Genomic DNA, 14,164 nt, shown 5'->3' with positions numbered 1-14,164 from the left:
CATTATCTCCTCCTCCACAAGAGTCAATGGACCCCTTTCTGAAACCTGCTCGGTACGTACCAACTATTTTCATCCTTTTTTTATTTTGTAATTCAAAAGCAATTTCACTCCATGATTGCACCATAATTGCAGCTTTATTTTTAAATGGAGGTTTGTTTTGACGGAAGAGGAGGCACAATGAGAGTACACAATTTGCTGCAGTGCAAATGGAAATAAGTAGTTTCTCTTGGAAGAGAAATAGTGGAGACATTGATTTGTTGTATTGCGCTTCTTTATCACATAAATCAAAGGAGAGCTAATGTCGATGTTTTTTTTTCTTTCTTTCTTTCTTTAAGAGCTTTTTCCCCAGAGTTTGGCCGTCTTTTGTTTTTTAACATTACAGACATGAATTTCCATGAATTTCAATAAGATTCAAACCATTATAGTTGTTTGGGAAACACTTTAAATCAATTCTTTGGGAAATGGGGGGAAAAAAGACACGTAAATGGAAAGACGTAGTCAACGTAGTCAACGTAGTCAACGTAGTCAACGTAGTCAACGTAGTCAACCACTGCCACTGTCACTTCCTCCCCAGAGAGCAGAACGGGGAGATTTGAAAGGTTTCGTGGGATTGTGGAAGAAATAATTAGTTTAGGACATCAAACAGAAGGTAATTCTTCAGCCATGGCTACAGCATCTTAATAGGCCTCTTGAAAGTGTCCCTCTGGTTTTTGACACCAGATGGTACAGTCATTATTAGACTGCTCTGACCAAGCTTCTGAATCGGAGCGAGTTGTGTGTCACTTGTACACACCAGCTTTTCACCGACACAGAATAGCAACGAATCAGGACTGGTTGGCTGAATGATCGTCCACAGCTTCAGTGCAGCCTCAGCAACAGCTAAAAATAGTATGCACATATTGAAATAAAGGCCTTTTAAGGACGAGAAGTTACATGCAAATGCTTTATTTTAGCCTTCTTGTTTCAATTTTTAATGTACTCATTAAATTAAATTGTACAAAGCAGCTGCATTATTCCATATACAATTCACTGCAGAGAAGTGTTTACCATAACTATGGCACGCACACAAACTCCACCTCTCAGGAAAAGTACCTGTGTTCTATTTTACCAACAACGTTTTGCTGCTGCACCTTCACAACACTAATCGAACAGTAACCACTACACACATGAGCGTTGTCTGTTGAATAGGCTCTCTTAATTCAGCTTCTTAAATATGAGTATCCTCACCTTACCTGCAGGGCAAAGTGTGCATCCATTTTAATCCTCAATAATGCCACTTTATTGGATCTTGGTGTTAGTGTTTTGGTCAGTGCACGGCGCCCTGGCGGTTTCGTTAAGCAGGTCTTTGTGATACCTTGTTGGAGCAGGTGAAATGAGCACTGCAGGACATGCTTCTAATCTTCACCACTGCAGCTTTAATCCACTTTGATCAGGAAAGAGTGGTTTTGTCATCACATGTAAGCAGGAACATGCTGATAGAAAGGTCTGGGAGGACAAGGAGAGGAAGAGGACATTTGACCAGGTGTCCAACATGAATTATACAGTCATCTCCTAATGTTTATTAAAACAGCCTCCTGCTGTCCCTCGTAGGACGTCGCCACAGCCCGTCTGTATTATTCACGCCGACCTCCGAGATACACATGCACATTTCCTTTGCAAGATGACATGGAAAGCCCATCACTCAGCAGACATCAGTCATATGGCTGCAGGTCATGTATGTATTGGATTTAGCTTAGGATTTAGGATACGTAGTGCGTATATGAATGTCAAACCAAATCTGTGTCACATATGAAGAGGGGGAAAAAAAACAAACATGAGAATTCTGGACACTTTGCAGCTGCATCGTAAGTAAGGCGGCAAGTGAGCGGAATCTACAACCACTCGAGTGAATGACAAGTGACACTCCCATGGTCTCATAATATTTATCTGAGGCTGGACAGCCATCAGTTTAGTGTCATTTATGCCGTGTGTTTTGTCAGTGGCAGCATGTGTAAAGTCTGCAGGGATCATTAATAATCAACCACCACAGTAAAACTGGTGAGATGAACGCGCCTCACAACATGACTTATGCATCCACACACACACACACACACACACACACACAGAGTATATGCAGGCGCCATCTGTTCACAAGGAGAAATGATTGATGAGACTGGGTTTCACCTAAAGGGTGAAAGATGTTGTTCCTACTTTACATTCACTGTATGTGGTATATACTGTGTAGTACAGTATTTATATAAGGAAACATTTGATGCACTGTTGCCAACTCCTCAGTAAGGACAGTCGCTATTGGCTGTCCTAAAAGTCGTTAGAAGTTGCTAAATGACGTCATCGCCTAATTTGCATGTGCGCCGTGACACAGTACAGATATCACATATCCGACATAACACATATGTTATGTCACTACTGTGAGACTGACTGCCTGCGAGTGCTTTGGGAGAGGAACCCGGCAGCACCCGCTGCTTGCTGAGCACTGTAACTGCAGAGTGATACGTGCTTTCACACGAGAGTCTGCAAACACCACAAAAGTCTCCAATAACACCAGAAAAAGTCCCTAGATTTGTCGCTAGTCGCTTTTGACAAAAAAAAGCAGAATTATTTATTTAGCAGAAATAGTTGAAAAATGCTGAATTATATAACTGTCGTGGACTATTAGACTTTAAAGCAGTACTTCTCAAATAGTGGGGCAGGCCCCCCTGGGGGGGGGCGTGAGAGACAGGGCAGAACAACTCATACAGTGGTTTAAACAGATAAATAAATAAAAATGATCAGGTTCTCAATAAAATTTTAAATGTCAAACTTAAGTGAAAATGTACAGCACCGAGAATTCAGCAGTCTAACTGCAACATCAGCTTGTGAATTTGACTTGCCAGTTGGCGGAAAAGTAGAATTTTTGCATCTCCTCTGTACCAAAGTTGGAGCTTGCTAAAGTATTCACAGAAAATTTGAACCTTCTTTATTTTTAGTTTAACTTTTAAGAGCTGCACTGACCAAAGTGAACCTGGAGACTTGATCTGACTGAAAACGTGGCTGCCCGCAGGGACACAAGGAAGAAGACGTTTAATAAAAGATTCACCTTTATTTGTATTCATTTATTTATTTTTGCCCTTTTTTATTGAGGTTTAGCAAGAATGTTTTTCTTTCTAAATATGATTTCAATAGAAGTGTAGCATTCCCCAAGAACTGTAAATGAAAACACAGTGCACCTGGAGTACAGGTCATTTTGATCCAGCTCATAGTTTTGATGGTCATGTGCAGGTTCCCTTTGTTTGTCTGTTTCAACATAGATGATGGTGAATTGGAACTCCGGGAGTGTGCTGTGTTTGAGGAGGTCAGGAGTTGGGTGACCTGTGTGTGTGCCTGCGTGCTTCTGTGCATTAAGGAGTAGATGTAAGCAGAGCACTTGTTTGTTTAGGAAGTTTGTAGGAGATTTTCACTGATGAATTAATGGTGGCAGAGCAGTGGTGCAGAAGATGCTGCTGGGGAAGAGAGAGAGAGAGATAGAGAGAGAGGGAGGGAGAGAGAGGCATGAAAAGTGAGCGAATGGAGAGATGTTGTAGCTCCTTTCCACCATGATCTACTCCCTGCATCTAAAAACCCAGCTGGAGAGGACTGGCGCTCACACAGCGATGGGGGTGTGGAGATATGGGAAGGTGAGGAGGGAGGGAAGGAGGGAGAGTCAGCATGACAAGGACAAAGCAAAGACGAGCCACAGGCTTCGTGTGTGTGTTCTTGTATGGGTATGTTAGGGTTAGAGTAAGGGTGAGGCATATTGTTTTGATGGTTGGTGTTAGGAGCTAGGGAATGCATTACGCCTCAGTTTGTGTACATGTGATAAAGGTCAGATTTTTCTTGTTGGACTAAGACAATAATTCAGTTTTCTTATTGTCACGTAAACACTTTAGTTAGTCCAACTAAAATCAAGCTAGTCTTAGTCGGACTAACATCCTCGGAAAGCGCGATACATAGTCTGATTACTCCTACGTGTGTGTGCTTTGTCAGACTGCAGTCGGACTTGTGTGCAGTTGCAGAGAAAAGAACATTTTTGGACTGACACACGAAATGTATGCGAAACGTGCAGCACGATCCATCTCGCCGTTCGCTTTTCTGTGACGTAAAGGTCAACAGGAAACTGATTCACTACGCACTATCCTGTAGAGAGGCACACCGCCACCTATGGAGGTGGAGTCAGACGAATGCGGCCAATAAATCCATTTTCTCTTCCACATGTATACTCGGACAGACTATGAATGCTGCCTGCACAAACGTGTGTGTGTGTGTGTGTGTGTGTGTGAGTGCGCGATTTATGTAAAAAAAAAAAAAGGGGGAACATGTTGTTCTGAGGCTGCAGCCTTCCACATCAACACACAGCTGCTGCAATCATTGGCCATCAGCAGCAGCCAGTGAAGGAGAAGGATTAGGCTTACTGTGTAATTCATGGGGACTCAAAAGTCATGCGTCATTGTGGCTTTTGACGTATTTTTCGGTGCAATAGGCTTTGACAAATGTTTCATTCATATGGGGGGGGGGATAGTGTGTCAGGACCATATATAGCCTCCACCAGTTCACACCCGAGTTCCACGACAGGCCTAGCGGTGTTCTGCAGAATCCATCCGTTTCAAAGACTCCAAATGCACAGCGTCTACATCCACTGGTATATTGTGAGCGTAATGCAGATCTTATAAGAACTCTTTGTCAGCTATATTGGGAGTCTCAGTCCTGTAGATTTACTGCACATATGTAAATGAGGGCCCGTGTTTGTTTATATTGCACTTCTCGTACAAAGTAATGTTACTCGGAGTAATTCACAGGATGGGCAAAAAACAAAACAAACCTCCCCATCGCCACACCCATTACTCACCCCCACAAACATACAAAAGATGTCCCAACTGTAGCAGGAGAAAAGGAAATGAGGACGTGAGGAAACATTCTCATAGATCTCAACGATCAGTGATGAGGAAACACTGGAGACTAAAAAAATACAAATAAATGCCCCGACAACAGCAGCACAGAAGAAGAGAAAAGAAATAAATGCATTCAATTAATAAAAATCAAGCGGATTAAAGGGAATAGTGATGAGTTCAAATGGAAGAAAAATGAAGATCTAACGAGCTACAATATTAAAAATGTAATCACTAATGTGTCACCACCATGGTTTCAGCTAAGCTTCTGTCTGAAGGTCAGCAGTAATGTCCATGCAGAGCAGTAAATGCACCTGAAGAGTATAATTTAGTTTGAACAATTGTCATTAACCATTGCAAATTAAAGTCTGGGCCTTTTTTGGTTCATCTTACTTTTCTGGTTGCTTATTATAAATAATGACTGTTCTGCCGAAGTTTTCCTTTTGTGTTGCATTTAGCTGAAATTGATTACTTTTGAATAGTCAATGAACACACACACTGCACAGATGAGCAAAACGCACCGAGGTCATCAGATTGTTCATCCCTGGGATGCTGATTGCACCTAAGTGATGTGGAAAGCTGTCGCCACGGAGGAGAGAGGTGAGAAGTGACATGTGCGTAACGGCACTTGCTCAAACACCGTCATCAAGAGCAATCACGAGGCTTTGAAAGTATGTGAGAGAGCATCTGAATGGGTTCTCTCACTCATCACCAGCCTTGTCCACCGCGGCGACAATTGTTCATTTGACGGACTGACATTTTCAGATGGAATTCATTGTTCTGCGCTTTCGTTGAGCTGACAATAACGTGGCACCTGGACTGGGAGGAGCAATTTCGACGCTTTCTGTGAAAGCAGAGGAGTAGATTAGATGTTTTTGAGCGTGATAAACCTGTCGGTAGTGTCTACTCGAGACCTCCCTGAAGCATTACCTGTACAGACTGTTACAGCCTCGGGGCACCACACACTCAGATTCAAACTCTCAGCGTGGGTGCTGAACCAATTTGTAGCTCTGGCATAATTGTGTCCTTTCATCTGTCTGTTATTTTGCATACAGCAAATCTGTTTATTTTGAACAGATATACGCTGAATTTACCTGCAGGCCTCCGGTATCAGGTCTGAAAGATTATCCTAAAGAGAATTCCATCAGATTATTCTCCCAATGAATCCAGAAGCAGCTGAGCATTTCATCCGTATTCCTCATTAGAAACCTTATTGTTAAGGAGATGAGTTTACGGAGGCTGAGCTGCAGGAAGCTAACAGATGTCCCATTTGAACGGAGCTGTGCAGGGAATATCAAGTTTAGCTGCCTGCGTGGTATGAGTTGGCTGCTGTCACAGGATCACAGGCTGCACACTAAGTGCTGCCCGATGGGAGAGATCAGTCATTTTCATCTCTCTCTCTCTTGACGGCACAAATAAATCACACAACGGCCAAGAGTTTCATGTCGTCTGATATAACTATGCTACTTCATTATCACCCAGAAATGTCCTTCATTCCATGCACCTAACTTTGATTTTTTTTTTCAATCAATTATAGCCACAAACTCTCATGTCAAATATTTTTCTTGACGTAGGTTCTTATGCACGTAGCCCTCATAGTAACTCATAGAACTGTACATATAATTTAATTATATTTAACTTGATAGAAAACGTGCAGTTGGACCACGAGTCAGGGCTGTGACGGCTTTGCAGCTCTGTCAGGATTCGGTGTGAGTCAATTGGATGTGATTGACAGCTGAGGTGTCCCGGAGCCTCAGTCTTCATTTGGTGCTTCCATCTCAACTGTCCCTTTACATTTAGGGAGCAATTCTTTCTCTTTGCAGCATTTCTCTGTCCTCTTCCTGCTCTGGCAGAGCTGCGGGCCCTGTGATTGGCTGGAAAGTAAGAGCGAATTACCTGTGTGCTTCCTGACACTTTTGTGTGCAATAGGAAGGATTAATAGCTCATTTACTAAGTCTAAAATATACATGTACAGTAAGGGTTTTCATGTCCTTAACATCTCCTGGAAGGAGGTGATGGAGCCACAGAGAGTATCAGCCTCCGCTACGATGCTTCTCTATGTGATGCTCCTGCTGTCTTTGCTTGCCAGGGTCTGTTTATTAAGTGACAGTGGGACTACAACAGGCCTGTTGAATGATTCTGTGCGTGACTGTGGCACTGATGATGAATCCGGATGACGGAAAATGGACATTGTGCAACATGTTTATGCGTCCAGCGGTGCGCACTGTGCTTTCTGCAATGACAAAATTACTTGCGCGTCACCTACAGTGGTGTAAATGACGCACACTGGTCATTGACTGTGCTGTTGATTTTATCTTTAGTCTAGGGGTGCGGGATGATACGATACATGGGCCACAATGCCTTTAATATCACGATACAACAATACTGTGATAATCGATACAGTGCAAGACAATCCTATAGCATATAGATGCTTCACGAAATCGGTCTAACTGAAGAAAACTAAATCCACATGGAGAACAAAGTGCATCAAGTCTATGGATTGAGCGTGCATGGGCTTCTCCAAGTTTCCCTCATTCGTTTAAGCGGTGCCATGAAGTATCGACGCCCGGCGAGTGAAACTGACGCGGACTGTTTCGTTTAGAGCGCCTTCATTTATTCATTAAAATATTGATATTTTCTTATCGATTATCGCATTGCACAAGGATGACAATATATCACAAAAATCGATATTTTGACTCACCCCTACTCCACTCTGCTCTGTTGTATTTAAGGAAGATGTCTAAAGTTAGTTATTTTATTTATTTTGTTGCCATATAACTGTGTCACAAAAGCCACAAATCAATATTAGGATGCGCTGTGAATGGGCACAGATAATGATTTATAGTTGACCCAAAGCAAATGCGTCTCCTTTACAACATCCAGGCTTTGTGTCACCTGATCAGCCGGTGCCAGCAAACACGAGTGGTAACAGATGTCAGTGCCTGCAGCCAGGCATTGCTTTCCTGTCCTGTGATGAACAGATGTGCAAGTGAGAGCAATGGCTGCCCAAATGGTAGATATGATCAGTGAGTGACTCGTCTGGCTGTGGCAGGTTCTGCATTCACATGGAGGTCAGAGTGGTACTGAAGCTTGTGACATGTGAAAGTGCTCGTCAACAATGTGGTGTGCATGTCTTCAGCTGTTCGGAGCCACTGAAAGATGTGTTTTTTTTACATATATATATATATATATAGTCGTTCTTATTTGGTGTTTAAAGACTGGACACACCTCTTAGTTGATGTCGGTGCTGTAAGGACAGCATTTACCCTGCTTAATGTACCTAACGTAAACTGGGATTGGCTCCAGCCAATGACCGTACGAAGCCTATAGATGATGCGATAGATGATGGATAAATGAATGTGTTTTAATGTGTAACATTGGGTCAACTGTCTTTTATACTTAAAATGAAACTCTGTTCAGGTCTCTATGTTGCCCTGTGATGGACTGGTCGCCCTATGTCAGCTGGGACCCTCAGCTGGGACCCTGGAGAATAAAGCGGTAGAAGACGAATGAACGAACAAAATACTAACATTTGGGGCTGGAGTAGCCAAAACTGAGTTTACAGGATATGGGTAAATCTACAAACCCTTTCAGAAAGAGACAAATCAAAGCAAATCCAGTGTACAAAGTCATTGATCTTTTAGGAAAATGAGAAGCAGAGTTAGCTGTAATTATTATCTCTACTGTGCTGTATTTCAATGTATGTGAACTCATTCCTGTTACACGATATACTTCAGGCAACCAGGAAATGCCTTTGAGAGCTTTAGTAGTTAGTGCAAACTTGGTAAAAGTTGAAATCATGTTCACGCGGCGCCAGAAAGGAGGGCATTATTTTGCTCTGAACATAGAAGCTAAAGCAAGACTTTAAAATGGCAGTCCAAGGCCGTTCTGCCTGTGACTTCGTAGAGCGAGTGTCCTTCCTGAGTGGAGCCTGTCCGTCCACTCGGAGACCGTGCGGTCACTCTTTGTTATTTCAAGGACATGGTGCAAATGAGATGAGATGTGGTGTGGTACACGACGGGCTTTTTGATCTAATTAGAGTGGGCAGCCAATAAAGGTTTGTGCTTGAAGAAATGAGCATGCCTTCAACTCACTCTGCTCTGGGTCAGCTGGGATGTTTGTATCACTGTCTGTCTTGTTTGCACTTCAGACAAAATGCGAAGGAGAAAGAGAAAGTGTATGTTAACTTTTTATTGATTTTCCTTTTCCCAAAATGCAGCATCTATCACACTTCTGTGAATCCAATGAACTCTCTGCCCACGCTGTTCCCAAAGCATCCCTTTTAACAGCCTAATAGACTAATTAAGAATAAATAAAGCAGGGAACAGAACAACATATTAATATACAACACTGTTCCTTCTCTAAATAAGGATTATACATGCTGCCTTATTTTCTTCTATTATTGTTGTTGTGACGGGTACATTTAAAATAGTTTACATTTCACTTTAACCTTCAGTAACACAGCGCTGTGTTCCTTTGCTTTGTTTTTCAGAGCAAGAACAAAATGAATCGATAGAGTCTGAGTCAGTGTGTGTTTAGCCCGGCAACAGCTAACAAGAAATGGCACCTGTAATGAAAAGTGACCGTTCATTTTCGTTGTAAAAACAAGGCGACTTGTGTTTATAAAACAACTTTGGCCCGTGCAGCAGCTCGGGTTCAACTCCTGTCCCCCTTTTCACACGTACTTTAGCGAGACTAAAAACATTAACGTAAAAAAGCAAAGAAAAAAAACCACAAGTGTTGAATAAAGTGTCAATATATTAATCGAGAACTTAACTTATTTTGAAGTGTGTCTTCAGACGGACGACGTGGCAAATTCTCACAGTTTTGCTTCCACTGAAACTGCTACGTCTTGTTTATGTATTGTTAAGGCGGTAAAGACAGAAAGTGCTCATATTTAAATCATAATAGCTTTCAAATGAGATAAATTCATATTTAATTGCATCTTTCTTTTTTAGTTACAAATGATGGTCATAAATCCCTAAAATTCAGGCGAACTCGCTGAGCTAATCATAATCAGACTCTTCACTAGATGAAATTACTTTCAGGGAGCCCTCAATGAATAGCTAAGATATATTGGGTTCCAAAAATAAATCATTTCCTAAAGGTTTACCGTTTTTCAAAGAAATTGTGATTTATTTGGCATGAGATGTGAGCACAGGCTCTTTTGCTCCACAACCAGTTTAATGAGATTTGACGTCAGTTTTAGCTGTTGGTGGTTTCTGAGAAACATTTCCCACTCTCAGTTATGTTCGTTCATCGCAGAGATCAGAGATCTGATGTGCACTTTATCCTTAAATGAGATGCAATGTGGAGAGCTAATAAGTGGTAATTAAAATGCTCCTTTTCATGTCTGGTGTCTTGTCTGCCCTTCCTGCTCTGTAATGATCTAACACGATACTCCACATGCTGCTGGAAACTGCCAGTACTCGGAGCACATCTCTGAGTTCTGCACCACCACAAGCCACAGTGGCATGACGTCGCATCCTCTACCTCCGCTCCCCGACCAATCACGCCGCTTATTGTCACCGGCGCTCGGCAAATGAGAGCGCACGAGCAGGAATGATTCCAGCAATGAGGAGGAAGAGGAGAGGAGGAGGAGGAGGAGGAGGAAGACGACGACGAAGAGGGCAGTGAAAGACTGCAGTAACAGTCCCAAGGCCTCGCAGATATTCACTGAATCAAACACTGGAGGCTGTGTGTGATTGAACACTGTGTGTTTGTGTTCGATGCCAAGATGTGGACAAATAGAGCAAGTGCGCGTGCTTGTCTGTGTATGTGTCTGTATATGCTGCTTGAGTGATGCACAGAGAGCTGGAAGGAGAAAACCATTCCCTGGAGTCAGAGCCAGACACTTAATGAAGCTGTGTGATTTTTTTTTTTGTTGTGTTGTTGTTGTTCTTCTTCTCCTTCTTCTTCTTCCTCACCCTCATTTCCCTCCCCGCCTCGTGTCAAGTCAGATGATTCCTCTGTAAGTCGAGTTTTAGGAAATGAATAGCAGCCTTAACTCAGCTGTGTGCTTATGGGCTTAACTGCTGAAGTATAGACCGGTTTGATCAAAATGGAGCAGTTAGACATTGTTGGCAGGTGCTGCTAAGTGATGGAGAAATCATTAGCAGCAGCTCCAGGGCTGGTTGGCTGGTGAGGCATTGTGAGGTGCTGGTGTCTCCGTCTGCCATTGTTGTAGCGTGTGTGTGTATGTGTGTGTGTGGGATTGGTTACGAGTTGATTCAAGTGTGCAAACAGATTGCTGGGTATTCAGGCAGGCACCATTTTAAACTGAAGCCCAGGTTCCAGTTCCTTTTGTTAGTTGTCTTTACACTGAAGGAGAAGAAGCCTAAAAATGTCTTTTTTGCTTATTTTAACCATAAAAGAGCCTGAAAATGTCCTGTAACTGAAATGTAAATTGCTTTTGCCCATTTTTGCCCACTTTCATTTCAATTGACTGCATGTTAAAATAGTGTATTAACAATTTAAAATTAGGAAAAACTAAAAAAGTTCTATTGAGAAAGGTCACTGTAGTTGTAGTTGCAGATTTTGCGTGTTAAATTTGAAATTTGAACAGTATAAAACATATTTGAAATAACATTGTTTGATGTTTTACCAACGCTGACGCTGATTCTCCGGCTTCCTCCAACAGCACGAGTGAAGTTATCGCAATAACCTCAGCATTTTTGTTGTCCTTTGCCGAGTCTGTTACATACATTTTGTTATAGAATCATCATTATTATTATTATTATTATTATTGATATATCAGGAACAATAAACACAACGTATAAGGGATGAGCTAATATGATGTTCAGTATCAGTGTTGGTCCAGCACTGCTCAAAATCCCCAGGTTGGATATTGGAAAAAGATCCAAAATCTTGTAAATGTCAGAAAAATGCTTCACCAAGAACAGATATAGAAGGAGAAATGTGCCGGTAGATACTCGAGGCTCTGATATCAGTATTAGTCATGAAGAAAGGGACACGGAGCCATTCTTATGTGCCTTTGCAAGAATGAAAATCAAAGTATTTAAAGCAAAAAAATCATAAGTACATTGAAACGTGGTATGTTAAAACATGGGAAACAGCTGAACAGGACACGTGTTTGTGTGTGGAAAAATGACACAGTATCACATCTACTCTACTGTCAGTGTATTTGATACAACAAATACGAGACATGACTTTGAATCCGTTGTTCAGCTGAAGAGTTGGCAGCGGTAACAAATCTTTGTGCGAGTTACCGCCGCTCTTCACTTCATTTGACCTTTTCTTTACTTTGTGACTGGCCTTTAGCTGCTGCTCCCGTCACTGTGATACACAGGGAGTCCAAATGTAAACCCTCACTGGTCAAAACCGCCACGTAACCCCTTTGACACACAATTGCTGCTCTGGCATTTAGTGAGGGCAGATGAGTGCAGTCATTATGGCAAAGGTGTCCGACGGCAGAGCTGAGAGCAATGGGGTCCAACCATATTTCATCAGGCTTCCGGATGCAACAGGGCCTCATTAACATGCGTGGCCACAGGTTGTTGTGCCGTTGTGTCAGTTTCTCAAACACAGTTTTAGTGCGACAGCCTCGCCAGTCACTGACTCACTTTTCTTTATGCGACACCAGGTTTTTCTACTGTTTTATTGTGATTACTCGCCTTGGAGAACACAGGAAGTAATGATTAGTTAGACGCTTCCTCATGGTAAGGATTCCTCATCAAAGTTGCTTTGGATGAGGATCATAAAATCTCCCATTAGTTTTTATAATACAAAATGAATTGAGAGTTGGTTAGAGACAAAGTGGATAGTAGCTTGAGCTGCGATGCTTTAATTTAACCTTCTCTATTTTTTCTGTGAACACATCTCACCAAAAACCTCAGCTGCTCGCCTCCTCAAAGAAACATGTGAAATATAATATATTTTTGAATCAGACATTGCATGCGTGTGAAAACAGTGGAATAAAAGAGTTTCAAACAATCAGACGATGTTTGTTTATAAGCTCAAGCATAGGAGGGAAATGCCCTGACAAATATTCCAACAAGGCCTGGCATAATTACTACAATTGTCTGATCAGAGTTATTCATTCTAACCACAATTGTGTAATGTCTAACCCTTTTCCAATTCAACTTAATGAAGTTAATGATATTATCAATAGGCCTCTTGCACGGCAACTGGTTTGACAGGTTGCAGTAGGAAAATGACATGTTTTTTTTATTTTATTTTAAAAGAACAAAAACATTATAATAAAGGAAAGATAGAGATCCCCTGCACAGCTGGTCAGTCGTAGGAACAAAAAAAGAACTATGAAAATAATATCCACCGCCCTCAGATATGACTTAACTTCTATTTATTCATGCGTGAGTGAATAAATAGAGGTAAAATGATATTGTTAAATAGATGTTAAGTGGTGAGACGAGACCATACATTATGTCTGCATTTTTGGAAGGAGGAGATCGTCTGTCCACTTTAAATACTTTGCCGCAACCTCAGTGAACTCCCTGAGGACTTAGTTGTCAATGATATCTTACATTTCTTTACCTGAAGAGAACTTGAGCTCCACTGCAGCACATTATGTTTCTCCCTTGGGTTTCCATTAAGTTACTGTGCAATAAAATTAATAAATGAATCTGGTATGTGTTTTTCCCCCGTGTTTTTTTTCTTTTTTTCTTCCAAAGTTACATAAGCAGCAGCATTCACAGTATGGGGACTCCAAGGCATCATTACTGTCAGACGGGTCATTGTGCTGCCAGCGCTATAACAGAGCGTGACGTTAACCCAGCCTCCCTATATGGGCTTTATATAGCTTTATATAGCACATCAACGTATCTGCTGCTATATGTAAACACTGAGTCCCTTTAAAAAAAAAAAAAAATGTGTTATGTTGTTGCTGCGAGGCAAGAAGCGGGAAGAGAAGCAAAGAAGAGAAATTGAAGGCAATGCAAATGCAGCCGCTTTTTTTTTTCTCCCTCGGCCTAATCCGTCATAGTAGGGGAGCGATAAGCTTTTGAGTTAGTTCCAAATTTTCTGTTGTTTATGCATCTTTTGCCAAACCACGTGGATCCCGGTAGAGTCAGATAAACACAGCGATGCCAGTTTGGCAGCGCTGCTAACATACTGCTGCCTCCTGGTCAGATCACAACAGCATGCTGAAAAACAAAGTGACTCTGTGTCTGTTTGCCTTAATTTCCCATCAATTTATTAATCTTTGAAAGCATTTGCTCATAGATTGGAATCAGTCAGAGCTGCTGGCTTTGTTGACATGAAGGCTCCGTCGGTGCTCATGAGCT

At 41.8% G+C, this 14,164-nt stretch overlaps 1 protein-coding gene across 3 annotated transcripts in view; it reads left to right on the top strand.

Annotated features, from left to right (window-relative positions):
* Positions 1–14,164, top strand: part of oxr1a (oxidation resistance 1a) — a 125,846-nt gene that overhangs the window by 34,259 nt on the left and 77,423 nt on the right. The window lies entirely within an intron of this gene.

This window comes from Solea senegalensis, linkage group LG9 (genome assembly GCF_019176455.1).
Source record: "Solea senegalensis isolate Sse05_10M linkage group LG9, IFAPA_SoseM_1, whole genome shotgun sequence".
NCBI lineage: Eukaryota > Metazoa > Chordata > Actinopteri > Pleuronectiformes > Soleidae > Solea > Solea senegalensis.
The sequence above is the reverse complement of the archived record's forward strand: the minus strand, read 5'-3'. Positions and strand labels throughout refer to the sequence as shown.